Source organism: Sus scrofa, chromosome 4, assembly GCF_000003025.6.
Source record: "Sus scrofa isolate TJ Tabasco breed Duroc chromosome 4, Sscrofa11.1, whole genome shotgun sequence".
Classification (NCBI taxonomy): domain Eukaryota; kingdom Metazoa; phylum Chordata; class Mammalia; order Artiodactyla; family Suidae; genus Sus; species Sus scrofa.
Genome location: NC_010446.5, coordinates 64,354,062 through 64,374,795, shown reverse-complemented (window position 1 = coordinate 64,374,795; position 20,734 = coordinate 64,354,062). Strand labels below are relative to the sequence as shown.

Here is a 20,734-nt window from a genome sequence, read left to right as displayed (position 1 = left end):
TCCCACAGTGTAGGGAGACAGAGATCCTAGCATTTAAGAAATAAGTGGAAAAGTGAAGAATTAAACCTCAGTCTTCCTGACTTCCAAGCTTGTGGTATGCCCATTCATATCACAGGCCATGAGAGAGTGTGACAGGGCTGCTTTGGGGGCAGAGGAGAGGCCAAGTCATTTTTAGCTCAAGTTTTGTGGTGCAGGTGTGCTTACCAGGAAAGCTTGGTGGCAAAGGCTGGTTTTAAGCATTTCCTACCTGAGACTGGCGGGTGGAATTTACGTGGGAAAGAAGCATCCTGAGAAGTTGGACCAGAATAAAAGACCATGGCACAGGATGAAACTCGGCTCTACAGGGCCCTGTCCATCATGTATGTTGACCAAAACAAAAGATATGAGCAGGGGAGGGCCAACTGGAGATATCTGTTGAGTCTAGACTCTGTAAGGCCTGAAGTGGACAGTCTTGGAGAGTAGAGAAATCCCTACCCTTCAAACTGGATAGATATGCATGCACATACTAAGATAACTACTTACTGGTCACCCTGGGAGGATGGCTCAAACTCTCTGATCTTTGATTTTCCCACTGATGGCAAAAGGATTCATTCACGCTTGTTTATGGAGTGGATGGAGTGCCTGCCTCCTACCTCACGTTGTCATTGTGAGAATGACGAGAACCAAGGCATGTATTATCTTTGCAAGAATGACAAAAACCAAGGCAAAGCACAAGCTGAGCAGTCATTGAATGGCAGCCACCACTGTTACTTTAGGTGGAGACGAGTCCTTCAGGGTGTTGGACGAGAGGGTGGAGTGAGCAGAGTCTGGCTTTTAGAAGATTTTTCTAACACACGTGACCATGAGGAAGAGGAAATACTCTGAGAGATGAGTAGGAAGCCAGCAAGAAATGTAATGGAGAGAGAATAAGAATGTGAAGGGAGGTGCCTGTCACAGGGCCCTTGGGGGGCAGGGTCAGCACTGTTGGCTGCCTGTTGGTGACTAAGAATCTACTCAAGAAGCCTTTAGGTCATAGTGTATCAGAGTACCCCTAAATGTTTTCTCAGTCCCTTTTAACTCATTGAATGTTTACAGTAAAGTAGGGTAAAGTTTCAAGGCAGAATCTAGTTCTAGATGATTCTGACTTCTGTGAGTTGAATGTATCCACCTTTGTATGCTGGTGGGCATTATGCTGATGAAGCTTCAGCTATAAGTACTTCTCCCAACTCTGTTGCCTGTAATTCAGGGACAGCCACGTCACTTATCATGACTCCATGTTTACAGCTGGGAAAAATCACATGAATGTGTCGGGCCCCCTGATAACCAGTAACTATGACCAAGTGGATCCCCTCAAAACACAGAGCTTGCCTTAGCACTTGGTTGATTTCTCTGCAACCAATCAACTCTGAAGCCTGTCCCTTCCCACTCTATGTCATGAATTCTACCCATTATGGTTGCCTATTTTTGGTGAGAATAAATTCCAAATAATTATTTTAATTTACTTTGTGAAAGCATCCTTACTGTTCATGTTGTGCCTTGGCTACTGCATTTTTCTTTAAGCCTTGAACTGGTCTCTCCACCACTTCAACTGTTTTTGTTCGTAACTCGGTCACATGAACCCTCTTTTGGCAAAATCAAGAAGGAGGTTTGTGGGACAGGCTCTGTGCACCCACAAGACAAGGGGGGGGGGACACCTTTGCCAGTGAGGGGTCAAGTCCTGTTTCATGATGAGGCATGAAATATCAACAGCTGGGATTTTTGTTCCTAAGCCAACTAGGAAGGAGGCGAGGCATGTTAAGACAGGATTTTTTTTTTTTTTTTTTTAAAGAAGACTGGGAATGTAGAAAAGCAGCAGCTTGGACAAATAAGAGAGAAGAAGAATAAACATATCCCAGTAAGTCAGGGTCCTGACTTGCCCGCAGGAGCCCTGTTCCTGCAACACTGGGATTCTTCTCACTGAAACCACTTGCATGTTTATCCCAGACTTTACAAGCTGCAAAGGGAGCTAAAAGATTCCCTGAGCTATGGCTGCATGTTTAGGATGCCAAGCCTCAGGTTAGGTCTCCTTCTGATCATGACATTTATTTGTTGGTCTACTGTTGTATTATCCACACTGACCATGATAATCAATACCTGACACATAGCAGGTGTTTAGTCAAAGTTTTTAAAGTACAAAGTCCCAGTTCTTGGACTCCTATCTTGTTTCTTACTACCAAGCCCTGACCTCATATTCTGGTGCAGCACTGAGTCTTCTGGCTTTGCCTTGGACCGTTCTTTGATTCCTTGCAGTCACCTCTTCTTCTGGGACTCATCCTCTTGTCCCAATGCTTTCCTAGGGCTTGAAGTTCTTCTGCCTCTGGAACACCTCTCTGGTTGTTACGGATGGTTCAGACACCAACTCTCCTTCCCCTGGCTGTTCCCCACAGTCCTCCACACACGTCCACTTGCCATGTCCAGGCCCCTTCCTCTTCTACACCACTGGGACCCTCTTCTTAGCTGCCCTAAGAAGCAGGGGGCTGTCTAGCCTCTGCTCTGTCCTTTCTCACCCAGCCCAACCCTCCACTGACCATGACCCGAATTGGCAGTTACTTAAAAATCTGTGCAGGACCTCTGGATGGAGGAAGGTGAGTGACCAACAAATGTAAACCTTTTGATCAAAGAGATTTATCTTTGATTTCCAAATTAGAGAAAATTTGAAATCCGTGGTACACCACCTTTTCAGAACATATGCTGTGGGTTCCTAGTGAGTATATCACTAGGAAATTCTCTAACTTCTCTTCAACTAGCTGAAAAGGGGCCTGACCAGGATGAGTATTGAGGTAGAATTAAAGGAGACTCCCATCCTTCTTTCCTCATTTCTCACCCTACCTACCTCTCTCTATGCAGCAAGGAGATATCTGAGGATAACTTTAAATTTTTTTTTTGTCTTTTTGTCTTTTCTAGGACCGCACCCATGGCATATGGAGGTTCCCAGGCTAGGGGTCCAATCAGAGCTATAGCCACCTGCCTACACCACAGCCACAGCAACGCGGGATCCAAGCTGTGTCTGTGACCTACACCACAGCTCATGGCAATGCCGGATCCTTAACCCACTGAGCGAGGCCAGGGATTGAACCCACAATCTCATGGTTCCTAGCAGGATTCATTAACCACTGAGCCATGACAGGAACTCCAACTGTCAATTTCTTAGTTGGGGAAATAAATGAAAGCCCTGGAAGGAAGCACCAATATTTGACTTTGCCTCTCCCATACCGTCTCCAAACTGAGAAACTCAGATTTCAAAACCAATCTTAGGGTTAAACCATTGGGGGGAGGGAAGAATTGAGAGGATGGAAATAACACATCATACTACTGTGTAAAATAGATGTTTAAGGAGAACCTATACCTATGAAAAAAATCTACTCAATAGTTGGTAATAACCTATATGGGACAAAAGAATAGATGTATTTATATGTATGACTGATTCATTTTGCCATATACCTGAAGCTAATGCAATGTTGTAAGTCAACTATACTCCAATAAAATTAAATTAAAAAAATAAAAACAAACAAAAACTGACAAAGCATCCAGTACTTCTCAGTGAGCCAGGGGATGACAGAGGAAGCTGATTAACACAGCCCTTTGGGTTGGTAACGAGGATCTGGAGAGCTAACCCTGAGTGGCAGGGGATAGGCTGAGTTTCATGCTTTGACCTGGCAATTGCACCCCTAATTGGGCACACAGTTGCACTTTCATGGCATTTAAACACTTTAAAGAACCCGTACTCAAGACAGAAGGCTACTGTGTTTTCCTGAGGGGGTAGTCAGGGAGTAAAGAATGCAGGGGCTCTTGAAGCATAATTAGGCATTTAATTGTACACTGAGACTTCACTGATGGTTTTGCACACGCATGTGATCATGATTCACTTGAAAGCACTCCGCTGATGTTAGTCTGTCTTCCATTTTTCTACAAAGAGAATTAGGAAAACATTTGAAACATTTAATTCTTAAGTCCTATTTCTTTAGTTTCTTTTTAGTTTTAACTCCCCTTCAAATTTCTAGAGAGTTAAAACAACCACCACCACAGGGAATTCCACATCTGACTCTTATAAAGCACATAAAACAGAATGTACATAACTGTGGGTAGTTTGCAATTAGAGCATAAGTATAGTACAAATGTGGTGTCTCTCATCTACCAAGAGCCCCCTTCTTACTCTCTACCCATATTTTTGGATTGAAAAATCAAGGAATTGGAATCAAATCTTTGACCTAAGTCACTGAGTCGCAGAGACAGGTCGGGAATATAAATTGCCCTTGGCATTATGTTCTTTTCTGTCATCAAGCCAAGAGACCAGAGTAACATGTTTAACTCCATTCTTCTATTTGCACATGTAAGACAGGAAGCCATGGATAACCTCTGAGGCTTGAGTTGTACAGAAATATGGACTTGGATATTTTGGTCCAGTTTCTTTTTCATACCCATCTCCATGGTTGCAACACCAAAAAAAATTTCTAATGAAGATTTTGGAAATGGACCCATCTGTTGTCTTCATCTTTTTTGCCCTCCTAATTTGAGTACTGTATAGATATTACTGTTGGGGAACTTTTGCTCGTAGTCCTAGTGTGTGTTCCATATTTTACATTGATATATTCCATTGACCAAAAGCCACTTGAGTTGTGTTTGCTACATGTACATGACTGGCTGCTGCCTCTCACACTTTTTCATTTCATTACCACCCTCAGAGCATTCTGTAAGGAGTGATCTTTAACCTAATTTTGGCTTAATCTGACTTTGGCTTATTGTACTAGTCAAGAATGTGTCATCCAGAGTATACATCAACCAAATATAAAATCTTGAAGGGTGGTTAGAGAATGCCTGAACCACCACCATGAATCTGGGGCTACTTAGCCATTACTGCCCGTTCATCATAGGTGAATTTAAAAACTGCATGGACAACAAATGCTTCCTAGTAATATTAAATGTTGATTTCTAATCCCTTCTCACTAAGAAATAGGTGAAAACTCAGCCAGATACAGCTGGGTTTGTCAAGAACTTCTAACAGGAAGTGTATATGAGAATAAGCAGCATAGAGGTGGTCCTTTGAATAGCATGGAGATTCAGGCCCTTTGAATCAGAAATTCCAGGATGGGGCTCAAGCCTGTAGATTTTCAAAATGTTCCTTAGTGATTCTGATGCTTTTGCTGTGGAGGACCTTCAGGTGGGGAGAATAGTCTGTGTTCTGGTCCTTCCTGAAATATATTTCCTCCCACCATGGCGTTAAGTTGGGAATCATGAAATCCTAGGACTTGGATTCAGCTGGGGATGGTACAATTTGTTAGAAGTTGTGTGAACTTAAGCCCCAATATCCTTAGCTATCAAAGATGAGATGGTAATAGGATCTGTTGAGATTAAAAGAAGGTATATGCATAGCCCTGTGTCTGGTATGTACCAGCCGGGCATAGGGCTCATCAAATGAACTGTTGCTGTCTTCGTGAGAAATTCACGCCCCACACATCTTGTCCATTGTCTTATGTCAGAATAGTCACAGTCTTGTATTGGGGCCCTTATTATATTTTGCAGAGAGGTGCCATACCTAATAAACAACATGAAATAACAAGCCTACTTTCCCTCATAGATGCTCTGTGCATTGCCTGCTGCCTGCTCTTTGCCCCAGCTATCTGCTTACTTGAATCCCAGTATTGTTTTATCAGCTTACTATGAGGAATAACTTCCTAATGGGTCTGGGTAGAAAGTGAATTCTCCCCCTGAAGAGGAGCCATGGCCATCCTGTAGGATGAAGGGTCGGTGACAATGATCATGTCATGTGTGAACACACTGCTCTGTGTGGGCGTGTTTGGGTCTCAACGTTTTATTTCCCACCATGTTGCCAGTTCTCCTGGGACAGCCTTCCCCTCTATAGGGCTTCGTGAAGCTCTGGGAACAGGGAATGTGTGTGCCAGGCAGCCCTCTGGCAGAGGCATGGCTTGTTTATCGTTCTGGTTTAAATTGCCTCTCTTATGTACCAGTATTTATATGTATAACAAATGGGGACTGGCTAATTATGTGGTTCTTAGTAGGAACTGAGTCTGTGCTGGAACTAGCCCAACCTCTGCCCACTATTTATAGCCTTCATATGTCCCAAATTTTCCAGTTCTGATTTCAAATATTCTATCCCTCTGTCTCCAGAAGTACACTTTATGCTTGTCAGACCACATGTCAATTTATGGTTTGAGAAATATAGTCACAGTATTATAACTGCCACCCCAAACACCACATTTTCTGACTGTGAGATTGGAACCCTGCCTTTTAAAAACAAATTGGACATACTTAGGAAGTGTTTAAAAAAAAATCTTTTCTTCTTCAAATATTCTTGGTAAGCAGTTGACTCAAGGCTTCACTTAAAAATCATGCAGCTCTTGGATTAAAGGACTAGGTAATAAAGAGCTTGATGGCAGTTATCCTTGGGATGGTGCCTTTCACAAAGAATGTGACCAAGAAATAGTAAACAAATAGGTTGAATGATTGTATAGAGATTTTCTTATTACTGTAAACAGTAGAACTCTGATCTTGAATAAACTGGATTTCTTCCAGATTATATATGAAGGCAGAACTTTTTGCTGTATTAAGTGAGAAAACACATTTCTAGCGCTGTTTGGTCCCTTCTTTGGGTTGGGCAAGACAGGAGGCCCTTGATCTAGCTTACCCTCTGAAGAGCCCCGGGGGTATAAGAAGCATAATCTTCATGTCACAGATGGGAGGATGGAGCCTCGGAGAGATAAAGGAGCTGCTGGGGACACTCAGGTGGCGAGCAGTGTAGTTAGACCTAGAACTCAGGCCAGAGTGACCACAAAGTCTGTTTACGTGTCAGGTTTCTCACATTACTCTTCATGCTCCCTACAATGATAAGATGAAATTTAACTGAAATCCTGTCCCATCCACCCCAAGCTCTCATTATTTGTTGATATTTGCACATGTGACCAGCATGATAAATTCGCTCTTGCCTTTGTCACACTTTCTCATCCCATGTTTCAATATTGGGGTGGATGTCTGGGTTTGGGGAGTGTGTGCTGGTGGGCATGTTTTGAGACCATGTGGAGAGATTGTCTTATTTATTCTTGTGCCTTATCTGGAATGAAGCCCTCCAGTGGTTCTGTGGGGCTGGACCACATCTTCAGATCTGGTGTTTCCAACAGCACATAACCACACCCTCATCAATGGAACTCCACTTTCTTGTATCTCAGAAACTAAGGGATGTGGTTTCCTGCCCCACATATCCCAGCGGAGAACACTAATAGGATCTATACAAAATGGCAGTTCCTGGCTCCAGAAAACTCAATGTCTTTTCAGATAGGTTAACCTCTCTTTAGTCTATGGAAATTGACCTCAATAAAATGCTTATAAACCTAAAGATGTGGGGTACAGCTTCTATAAAAGAAATGACTCTAGTTGGTGCTCAGTAACTATTGTTGAATAAATGAATAAAGAACTCAAGGACTCTTTTCAAAATTTGTTACAGAAAAGTCTACAGACTCTGAAGCATTTCATAAACCGGCAGCCATGATGTCTAAGGCAGGTAAGAGTCTTGATTAATCCTTTGTTGGGGATAGTCAGAGGTGGTTTTCAGAGGTCCCTGGATGCCACAGAGAACATGCTATCTGTGAAACCCACATAACCCAGCAACTAGCATGGTCCTGATACTTAATGGGTAGGTAATAGTACAATATCTGAGCCATGGCTTAGCAATGGCTGAGAGTATGAATTGGAATTATGCTCTTGGTTATGGGGTATCCATAAATAGAAAACCATCTATTAAAAAAATATTGCTCTAGACTTAGTTGTTGAGGAAGCCAGGACAAACAACATGAGATTGTCATAGTTACAATAATTACCTAATTGATGTTGCTGGAAGCTTTGCTTTATGAATAATTTTCAGCTACCTCCCTGTGAGGATGCAGTGAAGTGGCTTCTTGGGAAAAAACTGGTAGAATTGAATACTTAGGACTTTTAAGCTGTCGGAACACTCTAAATAAAGTAAGTTACCATTGTATAATCCAAAATATTCTTGGAGAAACTGGGGCTGCATCTCGATTCAGCTGTTACATCTTTTCATCTTTAAAACTAAAAAGTATGCCTGCCTCTGGGGAAGAAAAGAAGAATTTGCCCATACAGTCCAATAAAACAACTTCCAATTAGCCAGCTACACTTGAGGTACTGTGCTGTTTATTTTAGAGGGGAAAAAAAAGGGCAAGCAAATAGGGGCTTGTGACAGTTTTTCTTCGCTGAACTGTAAGATTATTTGAAGGGAAAAAAAAAGGCTCATAAGTTCTTGCCTTTCAAATATGGCTGGAAATCCATCATCAGATTGGAAACCCTTTCCACTTCATGGCATTGTGCTGGTTAACTTTGCAGTACATTTCTCTTCTCATCTCACTGAGACCCTAGCCTCCACCAGTTATGGCAAAGACTGGAATTTTTTTAAAAAAGGAAATGGAGGCAGTGTCCTGTTTTGATTTGCTGTGTATTTGATATGGCAGGGTGTATTGTAAAAATTATGTTGTGGAGTTCCTATTGTGGCTCAGCAGTAACGAACCTAACTAGTATCCATGAGGAGGTGGGTTCAATCCCTGGCCTCACTCAGTGGGTAAAGGATCCAGTGTTGCCTTGAGCTGTGGTGTAGGTCGCAAATGTGGCTCAGATCCCTCACTTCTGTGGTTGTAGTGTAGGCCTGCAGCTGCAGCTCCAATTCGCCCCCTAGCTGGAGAACTTCCATATGCTGTGGGTGTGTCCCTAAAAAGACAGAATTTTTGTTTTTGTTTTTGTCTTTTTGTCTTTATAGGGCTGCCCCCATGGCATATGGAGGTTCCCAGGCTAGGGGTCAAATTGGAGCTGTTGCTGCCAGCCTACAGCACAGCCACATCAACGTGGGATCCCAGCTGTGTCTGTGACCTACACCACAGTTCACGGCAATGCCGGATCCTTAACCCACTGAGCGAGGCCAGGGATCAAACCCACAACCTCCTGGTTCCTAGTCAGATTTGTTAACCACTGAGCCATGACAGGAACTCCAAAAAGACCAAAAAATTTAAAAAATAATTACTTTGCTAGAGTGAAAAGTGAGGACTTGTGGCTTAACTCTTAATAGACGCTAAATAGAAGCTAATTTAAACTTGCCCCTTTACTTCCTGGAGGGTGACCCCCAGCCCCAAGTTGAAGAAGTGATCAGTTGCCGTGGGTTGGGCTAGACAGCTGCTAAAGGTAGATACTGTTTGGTTCTACACCTGGTGGCCTCACCCCGAGGCAGTCACGGGCTGGAGTTCCCTCCTGCTGGCAAAGTGCCGTTCCATCTGGCAAAGAGGTTAAAAGAAAAAAAAGGGAAGTGGAGGACGGGCGCCAAGGAGGTGGGGTTACATGTGCCAGGCCGCACCGCGCACTAGCTGATGTTCCTTTTCAACAGGCCCCATCAGGCTGCCTGGTTCGCGTCAATCATCTCCATCACTATCCACTCCACCGCAAACCAGAAGTTTGGGGGTAAGGAAGACAGATGACTCAGGGGAAAAAAAAAAAAAAGTGAATGTTTAAAGGGAAAGTCATCACCAAATTGGTCAGATTCTGTAAAAGGGACTGAAAAATGGTTTAAAGATTTGGCGGAATTTCCTACCCCCCTCCCATTTCTTTTTTCTTCACTTTTCATAATATTATGAAGCTGCTTAGACACACATGACAGATTGTCTCAGATTGTATGTCTTTTTCTAAGTGTCATTCCACGACGCCTCTAGCAAGTGTAAGATTCAGCAGACGTGGATCTTGCTTGATGCTTCTGAACATCAAGTGTGGGCTTTTGGAAGAGGAATGATGTTGATGATCTGATGGATTCTATTTTAAATGATTAAGCAAAAAAGTTGTTTTTTTTTTTTTTTCCTCTCCCGTCATCCCAGAAACGCTCCCTGCAGACTTAGTACACCACAGGATGTTTGTACCATCTAAAAGGCGTTTGTTGGCAAATCACGAAGTTAGGTGACAAGCCCAGCAGAGGGCCTGGAATGTGCTCGGTGCTCAGTCAGTGTTTGTGGGATAAGTGAGTGAAGGGCCAGGAGCTGAGCACATCAATACTCTTGACACCCCCGTGGAACTCAATCACCTGGCGGCCTGAGGGAACACTTTACCATCACAATTTGTTATTGATACAACTCACGGGACAGATGCTCATTATAAGACAGGGGATTAATGAGGCCACGGATCTCCGTTGAAAGCCTTCAGGGGCCAGTTATCTTTGTTCTGTTCCAAGGCTGCATCCACAACCCATAACCTCTGCCAGCTGTCATGCACCAGGGGCATGCTCTTTGTCACACAGAGGCCCCGAAAGGAGATTGTGAGCAGATTAGCTCAGACCCATTACTGTGTCCGAGGAATGAAGCCAAAGGCATGTGCTCTTTAGAGAGGTCAGTTGCAGCAATTGAGCAAATGGAGAACAGTCTGTTTGGGAGCCGCTGGGATGGAGGGCTGTTGCCACACTTTGTGGTTGTGTGTGTGTAGTATCGGGGCACAGTTGGCTGTAGACACCCTGGCCGCATTCGCTGAACATGGAGTTGATCTAAAGCCCTGACTTTAGCAAAATGCCCAACACACAGAATTCAAAATGGACTTGAGCATGTTACACCCCCGCACCCCTTCCAGAAACCCCCTTTTGTTAAACCTGTATATATTTCAGATGATTCCAGAATTTCCCAGTAACATTCTTGGAATAATGGACTAGTATATTTTCTTCCTGGCAAGCCTCACCTTGATCTGCATTATCATTTAGACCCCATCTGAAAACACCATTCATTTAAATAAGCAATAGAGACTGAAATAAAATTCCATTCATGCTTCACTCTCCAATGTGGTTTGGAAATGCTTTCTTCTTCAGCCAGTCTTATGTTACATGCTGGATGGTCTTTTCTTTGACCACCTCATAAAAAAGGGCTCATAAATACTTTTCATGTGTTATTTAAACTAGCAGTACTCCCTCAGGCACTGCACTCCTATTTTTTTTTTGTTTGTTTGTTTAAATCCTTTGTGTATTTCTAAAGTATTTCTAAACCAGTAGCAGAGGTAAAAGCATATTCTGACCTGAGAGGGCCACGTTCTATCACTATCAGGCCACAAATTTCCTTTACCGATAAAAAGAATTTACTTCTCAGCAAAATGCTGCCTGATTTATATGCTTGCTTTCTAAAAATAATCCTGTGTGAGCTCTAAGTGCCAGAGTTAGAATATGTGTGTCTTAGTGCTCAGAATGGTGATGTTTTGGCATGACGATGTTCTAGAATATTTTGAGAAATAAGAGCTCTGTTTCCTCATAATGCTCTATTAATTTCTGAATAATGAGGCAGAGAAGATAGAAGATATAGTGCCTGGTGTGCAGGTTTATTGTACTGTGTGGGGCATGGTCTTGGCTTGGAGCTGAACTGGTCCATCTCACCTCTCTAACAGGTTAAGGTGGGGTTATGGCTGACACTTCACTGGTACCCTGACTCTCAATGCCCTTGAGTGTCTTGGCTTTTGTATTTTCATTATACTTGTCCTTCTCACTCTGAAATAAATTTTGGTAGTCTCCACTGCTGCCTCCAATTACTAGGTTCTTCATCTTAAGTCTGCATAAATCCACCATTGCTCCTTCTGCTCAGCCAAGTCATAGACTCCTAATATACAAGAAGGAGACTGACAGATCAGCTTGTCTTGCTTCCCTCGAAGTACAGAAATCCTTTTTTCAGCCTTCCACATGGTTGCCCCTTTAGTATTTGTTTCCATCGTTTGAGGAACAAGTAGTTTTCAGCCTTGCAGGTGGTACTCTCATTGCTCATGTGAGATGCCAAATATCGATTTTGTCTTCAACCCTCTGTTGGCACTTAACCTACAACACTCATGAACTCATGAAACTTTATTACTCTATTTTGCTAACACTCCTTAAGGATTTGAAAAATGTCAGCTCTGATGCCTTCTTTACAATCATCCTTCCTTCAGTCTGTGTGTTCCAATGCACACAAGCAGGTGTGACTTCTCAACAAAATTCATGGACCCATATTTCCAGTTGCTTCCTGGTCATCTCTACCTGGATTGATTTAACATTCCTTTATTCATTTAGCAGATCTTTATTGAGCAGCAGAATGTATCAGGTATTAGGCTAGATACTGGCGATGCAGATGGGAGCCAGACAACACTCTTGTTCCCTTAGACTTTAATGGAATGGTAGATGACAAATATATGACATGTCCCATAGGTTTCTCAAACAGTACATGCTAAGAGTTAACCTAACTCTTCACTCCTTAAATCCTACGTCAGTGCTCCTGAAAGTGCATTCCCCAGAGTACCGTCAGATCTGAGAACTTGTTGCCGGGTCCAAACTTTGAGAAGTAGAGCCTAGAATTTGTTTTAATAAGCCCTCGAGTTGATTCTGATGCATGCTCCAGTTTGAGAACCCCTGTCTTTCTGGAATCACTATATACTGGTCCCTTAATATCTGTGGAAGATTGGTTTCAGGACACCTGTGGATACTGCAAGCCACAGATGCTCAAGTCACTTATATCAAATGGTGCAGCATAGTCTGTAGTCTGTATCTGTGGGTTCTGCTATTGGTTGAATCCATGGATGCAGAGCCCATGGATATGGAGGGCAAACTCTCTAGCCTCTCAATTAGAAATGCCATAGGCCCCTTGACTTCTCAGTCTCTTTTTATTCTCCAGTCACATAAGTCTTTTTTTTTTTTTTTTTTTTTAGTGTCTTTTTTGCTATTTCTTGGGCCGCTGCTGCAGCATATGGAGGTTTCTAGGCTAGAGGTCGAATCGGAGCTGTAGCCACCAGAGCCACAGCAACTCGGGATCCGAGCCACGTCTGCAATCTACAGTACAGCTCACGGCAACGCCGGATCATTAACCCACTGAGCAAGGGCAGGGACTGAACCCGAAACCTCATGGTTCCTAGTCGGATTTGTTAACCACTGCGCCATGACGGGAACTCCGAGTCACATAAGTCTTGTGCATTCTCCCTAAGAAATTTCTTCTTCCAGGTTTTAAAATCAGACATTTCTTTTGCCATTAGAACCTGCCAGCCTTTTAAATTCAGCCCCTTTTGTCTTGCCTGACGTAAGCTCCTCGTTGGTTTCTTCACCATCATTTACTTTCTCACCCAGTACATCCTGCATACAGCCAACAGAGTTATCTTCCTAGGTTAAAAAAAAAGCAAAAACAAAAACGAAAAACAAACTTGTCCTGCAAAACAACAGTGATCAAACAAAAATTCCTCTTGGCTTCTTGTTCCCTTCTGGATAAAATCTAAACCAAGTGCAATACACAGAGGTCCAAAAATCTGAATGGAACTGATCTCACAGCTTCACCTGTGCATCTTTGTGCTTATTCTCTGCTTTTTCCAACCCCTTTTGTGATTATCTCAGCAATAGCTCTTGGTTGTGACTATACCGTCACCCCATCCTCTGCTCTCCCTGTAGTCCTGTCCGTGTCTTTTTCAGCTGGTAAAACTCCACTTATGCTTCAAAAACTAGACCAAATGTCCCTTCCTCTCTGAAGCCATCTCTGACTTCCCCTGGGAGAACTTACTTTCTCCCTAATTCCCCAGAGCACTTTGTTCCTACCTAACAGAAGCACACCTGCGTTCAATGTCCATTTTGATAAATGAGAATGTGAGACACAGAGCCTGTATGATTCTTCCAAGTTCATACAACTAGACAATGGCAGAGTCAAGAATTAACCAAGATCACCTGGCAAATTCAGAGTGATAGCCTCTATGTTTACAAAATCCTGCTTGGTGTGTTGAGTGGCAGAGGGGGCACTGGGCAGTTTTTCTTTTCTTCAGACACTCCCAGGGAAATCTAGGAGATTCTTTCTAATCCCACTTAAAGTGGGAGCCTTTGTTTTTGCTAAATTGAGAGCTGGGGAAACTTGAAGATCATTTTATGCTGCTGGAGTCTCCTGCTGAATTCCCATACTATCAAGATTCTCTTACAACATCTGGCTGCTTTACAGGGCATTTCATGGAGCAAATCAATTAACATTAAAAAAAAATTCAGGGCTGAGAGAAAGAAAGAAAATATTTGAATGGTAGCAAAACACTAAATTCCTGAGTTTGGATAGCTGAATTGCACCAAACCTTGTAACTAATTGCTTCTACGTAACACAGCTTATTCTTAAAAAAAAATATGAACATTTTATTTTCAAATTTAGATCAGGGTCATCAAAGTCTGTGGACCACGGATGAAACATAGACATTATTTAATATGAATGCTTTTAGCTCTGCCACTAATTTATCCTCCCTCTAACAGTGGGGTCTGAGACCAAGACTGTGGGTTGAGAAATTACATGTAGCCATTTGGACCCCAGGGGTGGTTCTTTCAGGATGTAGTCATTGGATTCTGGCTCAACAGTGCAGGAGAATCTTGGCAATGGCTACTGGCAATCACTTGAACAGCGTTTGATGTACTGAAAACATAGAAGCTATTTCCATTTGTGAAGTTAGGTCCTGGTAAATTCATTTCAAATATTTCAAATTGGCTGTTCCCATAGAGACTCAGTAGGTATGTACACACAAACACACAGAGTTATGAAGTTACTCACTTATCTCTGTTTTGAACATATAAACACAACAGGATGATGATACATCTGAAGTACCTAGAAGAGTGCTTGACAGCAGGTGCTCCGTGTATAGGTTGTCAAATTAATAGAGGAGGTGATTGAAGAGTAATATTGAGGTTCTAATGGGCTGTTGTCCTCATGTCATCACCATTTGATAAATTCTGTCACATTTTGGAAAGAACCTAGTTTCTCTGATTCGAAGATATCCTCATCTGTAACAAAAGAGGATAGAACTTCTCTTGCAGGGCTGATGTTAGAATTATATAAAAGGACAGCTACAAAGTGGCTCAATCACTAATTAGCAGTTGTATGGAAATAAATGTACTTAACTTGAGTTCATTTCTTCATCTATTAAATGGGGCTTCAAATATCTGGCTTATGACTCTCCTGGGGCCCGTAAGTCAGAAAGGTGACCATACCATGTCACAAATGCCACAGAATGTAAGAGGCAGTTGTCACCCACCTTGATTAAGAGGTGGAAAGCCAGTGCCCTCCCCAGGCACTTATTCTGACCAAAGTGAGGATCGTTAATGAACATGACTTTGAGATCACGAGGTTTGCACTGTCACCTCTCAAACACAATCAAATGAATTTACTATTAAGTACGTTTTAAAAACTGAAAGGTCTTCTCCGTATCACTTAACATATAAGCAACACTGAGCATCAAGGGGATGGGAAAGGCTCAGTTCTACCAAGTATCCCAGTTAAGGTGAAGGGTTTCCCTTCTTTTATCCACAGGGAGTCTCTTGGGATGAAGGTTTCCATCTAGTTACTCAACGTACTCTTTTCCCTGTCTCTCCTCAGTCCCCTCCCCTTGCCCCAAACACACAGATACCAAAGTGATACAGGCTTCAGACTTTGTTTTCTCTTTCTCCTTTCCCTAAGTCTTTTCCCATGCTCTGGATGGTAACAGGCTCTAATCTTAGGAAAGGGGAACATAGCAATAACTCCACCATGGAGCCTCCCAAGTTTGAAAAATTGAGCCAAGCTGCATGATTTTCTAAACATTCCATCACATTAATACCTTGTGGGTCTGTGGGGACCTTCATCTAAATCTCTCCAAACACTTGCCTGAGTTTGATTAATCCTCAGTGTAGCTGTAGTAAGACATTCCCACATTTTGGAGGGGCCACGAATGAAGCCCCCTACTCAGCCAGGAAGCTGTCAGGAGCTGGGTGCGAAAAGGAGGCTTTTCTACCCTGAGCACTGGTGTCTCACAGCCCATGAGGGCAAAGCCAGGCAGTAGGACATGGAGAGAAGACAAGGAAGTTTGTTTCAAATCAAATGAAATTTTCAAACAGAACAAGAAACATATTGCTTTATTTTTCAGAGCTGAAAGATTCTGTATTTGCTTAACAATGGAATCAAAAACATCTCTCTCTAGTCATCTGGTGTCTGTGGTCACTGCCTGGAATTCTTTCCATGACCAAATTAATTATTAATAACATGATTCAATAAACATTTATTGAGCACATTCCAGGCACTGTCCTAGGTATTCAAAAAAAAAAAATAACTGTGGACAAAACAGTACCCCAAGGAACTTGCTGTGTAATAACAGAGAGAGACAAATAGACAGGTTGTTAAACCTAATCTACGCTCACCACACACAGGTTTGTGAATTTATTCTTCAACCTGAAAAAAAACCTTCTTTCAGGGAGGCTTCCCTTTGTGTTCTTACAAAATTATTCTTCTGACTTGCCCCAGGTTCAAATCTTACTCTCCTTATGGTTGGTTTGTCCTTTTACCTTGTATTACGGTTATGTGCATATAGTATTTTCCTTAGTAATTTAAGTCTCTTGAGTGTATTATATTCTGAGCACCTAGCACTGTAACTTCTGAACAGTAGCCACTTAGTAAACATGAATTGAATGAATAAAGAATGAATAAGTTGAAACTTGGCCGATAATGTAAGATATGTTATGCTTTAAAACAGAGCAATATCAATCTTTGTTCGCCTAACTGCTGGAATGTAAATTAGTGCAGCCACTATGAAAAATAATATGGAGTGTCCTTAATAAAATACAAGAGTTGCCATGTGATCCAGCAACCCCACTTTTGGGCATATATCCAAATAAAACTATAATCTGAAAAGATGCTTCCCAATGTTTATAGCAGCACCATTTACAATAGGCAAGATGTGGAAGCAGCCTAAATGTTTGTTGACAGGGGAATGGATAAAGGTTTGGTGTGTGTGTGTGTGTGTACATGCAGTGGATTACAACTCAGTCTTCAAAAAGAATGAAATAATGCCATTTGTAGCAACAGGGATGGACAGAGATGCTCATACTAAGTGAAGGAAGTCAAAGAGACAAATATCATATCATATTGCTTATATGTGGAATCTAAAATATGATACACATGAACTTATTTACAAAGCAGAAATAGACTCACAGACGTAGAAAGCAAACTTATCGTTAGCAAAGGGGAAGGTGGGTAGGGGAGGGATATATTAGGAGTTTGGGATTAGTTACAACTTATTATAATAAAATAGATAATCAACAAGGTTCTACTGTGTAGCATAGGGAACTATATTCAATATCCTGTAATCATAATGAAAAAGGTATGAAGAAGATATACGTCCATATATATAAATCATTTTGCTGTACAGCAGGAATCCAATGTTATAAATCAACTATCCTTCAATTAAACTGTTCAATAAATATCTCTAGTAGCTGGTGGAGCGTAGAAAGGGAGGGAAGGAAAGAAAGAAGTATGTGTTATGTGTGATCTGAGCATCTATAGGGAGTTTTCAGCTATATTAATGAGAAGTTTAAGGCAGGAAAACTGGTTAAAATGGGTTTTTTGTTCTTATAATTCCCTTCAGTAGATAAATTGAACAAGTTAGTGGTATTCTCAGACTGTTCAAAGTTCATACATAAACCCATATTGTATATGTGTGATTTGTATTCTTCTTTTTTTTTTTTTTCCTCTTTTTTTCTTTTTTGGCTGCCCTGTGGCATACGGAGTTCCCGGCCAGGAATCAGATCCGAGCCACAGTTAAGACCTAAGCCACAGCTATGGCAATGCCAGATCCTTAACCCACTGTGCTAGGCCAGGGATTGAACCCATGCCCCAGAACTCCTAAGATGCTGCCAATCTGGCTTCACTACATCGGGAACTCCAGTATTATTCTTTTTTTTTGATGTGACAAACTTAAAAAATAGACTTATACGCAGTCCCCTTCCTATTTGGAATGAACGTCTGGTGAATAAACTGCAACTACGTCAACTTAGTAAGGGTCGATCTTTGGGGCTACCTGAGTCAATCTGGATCTGTATAAATTTGGAGGAGAATTCGTAAATAACAGATAAAAAGATGATGGGGAACAGTGGAAATCATGAAACTGTCTGTATGAAGCAGAAAAGCTGAGATCTGCATGTAAAAATAGCCATAAGGAAAGAGGTGAATTGCTGGGATGGAACCAGCAAGATCCAGGTGTACAAATAAATGCCAGAGCCTAAGTGTATGGGTGATGACATAATATTAGCCATCATGGAATAAGTATGCTAGGAAAAAAGTGTCAATTCATTTTTTGGAGCTCCTTGCAGGTCTGGAAGCATGCTTATATAAAGCTTAGTAACCAAATGTTTAATTTTCCTTAGACGGATGCAGAACATGTTTGGAACATAGAGCTGTTGCCACCTACTCTGTGGGGCCCTTCTCATCTTACCAAGCTGGGCAGGTGGCTTTGTCCTGGGGATCTGGCCTCGTGGGCTCGGGGATCAGATTGGGGTGGAGAGGGGCTGCGCCTTCCTGCCCAGAGGAAGGTGGGAGCTACTTGGTGGACTACTGAGATTCCCTTTCAAGAATATCTTGGTCTAATCGGTCTTTTTCCTGATGGATTATGCTTTGGATCCTGCTTGACCAAGGATGTAATCATGGGCTGTTAACATTCTGGGGGACTTCGATTTGGCCGGTAACGACCCAGTTTTTTTGGACACCTGTTTTCATTTAATTTCATTTCCTCTTTCCTGGTAAAGACATCATTGGGCTAGAAGAGCAGAACCTCTGATTTCTGGAAGCCTTTGTGTGAGGGGCGGCTGTTGAATTCACATTGGATCCTGGAGGAGAAAAGAACCAAAACACACTCTTCTGACGAGCGTGGTTCCCTCCACGGGAGAGCCAGAACCCACACCCTGACCTGCCTGAGGTGGTTAGCCTCGGCCTCGAAACAATAGTCACTTAATACTGTCATAACATTACCTAAGTCATTTCCTTCCCTTCTAGAATGCGAAGGGATATTTGAGAAGCAAAGAGAAACTCATATTTTCCACAGGCCTCCAATTACCCTTTCATCTGGACCAAAATAGGGAAGATGATGTTAAAACCTTGTGTGAGAGTCTGGCAGGGCATCGCCATTCATGTTGTCCCTGGTCTGGTTTCTAAAACCCTTCTGGTGATTTGGAAGCTTTGCCAGCCAGGGCCAGTTGTTCCACAGGAGTCGTCAGTTTAATTCTTAGACAGTGACTTTCCATGGTTGGGGGGTATTGCTTTTAAAGAACACCAAGCACGCGTGGCCGGGTTCCTGCTCACCCCCCTTTCAGCAGATGTGTTTGGCATCCATGTGCAAACAAATTAGTGGCGTCTTTAGGAAACACGGTAATTTTATCTGAGAGAAACATGTGTATGGGTGATGAAAAGGAATGAAGTCTGAGGGAGCGAAATTTATTCTCAAACACGCATAACCCTGTGAACCCACTGGGAAGCAGATTTCTGTTGCCACCACACAATAAGTAGAATGGACTTGTTTCTTTTATTCATCTAACATCTTTTGAGCACCCACTGTGTGACGGCACTATTCTCACACTAACGATGTACAGCAGGGCCTCGGAGATAGCGTGAGTATGGTTCGAGACCATTGCATTAAAGCACCTATCAAAATAAAGTGAGTTGCGTGAAATTTTAAATTTCCCAGTGCCTGTAAAAATTGTTTTACACTATGTTGCAGTCTGTTAAGTGTGCATTAGCATTATGTCTAAAAAAAGTATGTCTTAATTTAAAAAGGCTCTACTGCTAAAAGAAAAAAATGCTAACCATCATCTGAGCCTTTGGTGAGTCACAAACTTTTTGCAAACATCAAAGATCCCTGATCACAGATCGCCCTAACTAATATGACACTAATGAAAAGCTTTGAAATACTGCAGGGATTGCCAAAAGGTGACATAGAGACAGGAAGTGAGCAAAGGTTCTTGGGAAAATAACGCTGGGTAACCAGCTCAATGCAGGGTGGCCACAAACCTTCCATTGGTAAAAATCGCAGTCCCTGTGAAGAGTAAGAAAGCAAAGCACAATATGACCAGGTGTGCCTGTAAAAGTCAACAAAGCAAACTACTGCTGTCACGAAACATCATGCAGTGAAATCGTGGAATAGTGAAGCTGTGTTCAATTTGAATAGAAACATGGTAGTGTCACTCAGCTTCCTTTCCCAAAGTCACCATGAGAATAATCTGAGAGTAATACAGTTCTTAAAAAAAAAAAAAAAAAAAAGACAGTGATATGATGACCAGTATCCTTTTTATTCTCTTTGACTTGAAAGCTGAGATCTTCCAGCATAAATTCTGGAAGAGGTGAAATATATTCTGATGATAAATTTAGAGTGTCAAAGAGAGAAGACATAAGCACAGGCTGGGCATATGGCAGCATTTTTTTTTTCTGGGAAAGCATTTATTGGGCTAGGCAGGTGTGGGTGGCCATCCCTCAATGCACCAGCTGGAGCCCTTTTTCCAAAGCTTGGTCCCAAGGGTTTGTTTCCCATCGGTGGGCTTTGCTGTACTAACCTGCTCTATGCAAAAGCTTATCACTGGCCAGAGGTGGGTCGTGCATGGTCAAGTTCACTGTCTCCCACCGCCCACCTTCTCCCTTGCTCACCACTATGCCCCCCATAAACCCGGCATCAAGCAAATAAGAACATGTAGAGTCATCAGACTCTGCGGATATCTGTAGACCATTAACAAAGTGATGAAAACATCTGGTGCTAACTGACAGCATGAGTGGCAGATCTTGCCTGAGGCAGCCAAGGATCAGAGAGGAACCAGGCTTTGTAAACAGCATCTCTTAGTCTCCCCATCTCCCAGCCCCAGACAAGAAAAATAAAAATTAATAAGTGCACACATGCTCATAGTTTTTTCCTCTTTTTTCACTATCTGATAGAA

At 42.2% G+C, this 20,734-nt stretch overlaps 1 long non-coding RNA gene across 2 annotated transcripts in view; it reads left to right on the top strand.

Annotated features, from left to right (window-relative positions):
* LOC110260277 overlaps window positions 1–10,836 on the top strand; it is a 50,507-nt gene extending 39,671 nt beyond the window's left edge. For both annotated transcript variants that reach the window (XR_002343265.1, XR_002343266.1), the window contains 2 exons: window positions 7,475–7,531; window positions 9,413–10,836. This is a non-coding gene — a long non-coding RNA (uncharacterized LOC110260277). The remainder of the gene's footprint in view (window positions 1–7,474; window positions 7,532–9,412) is intronic.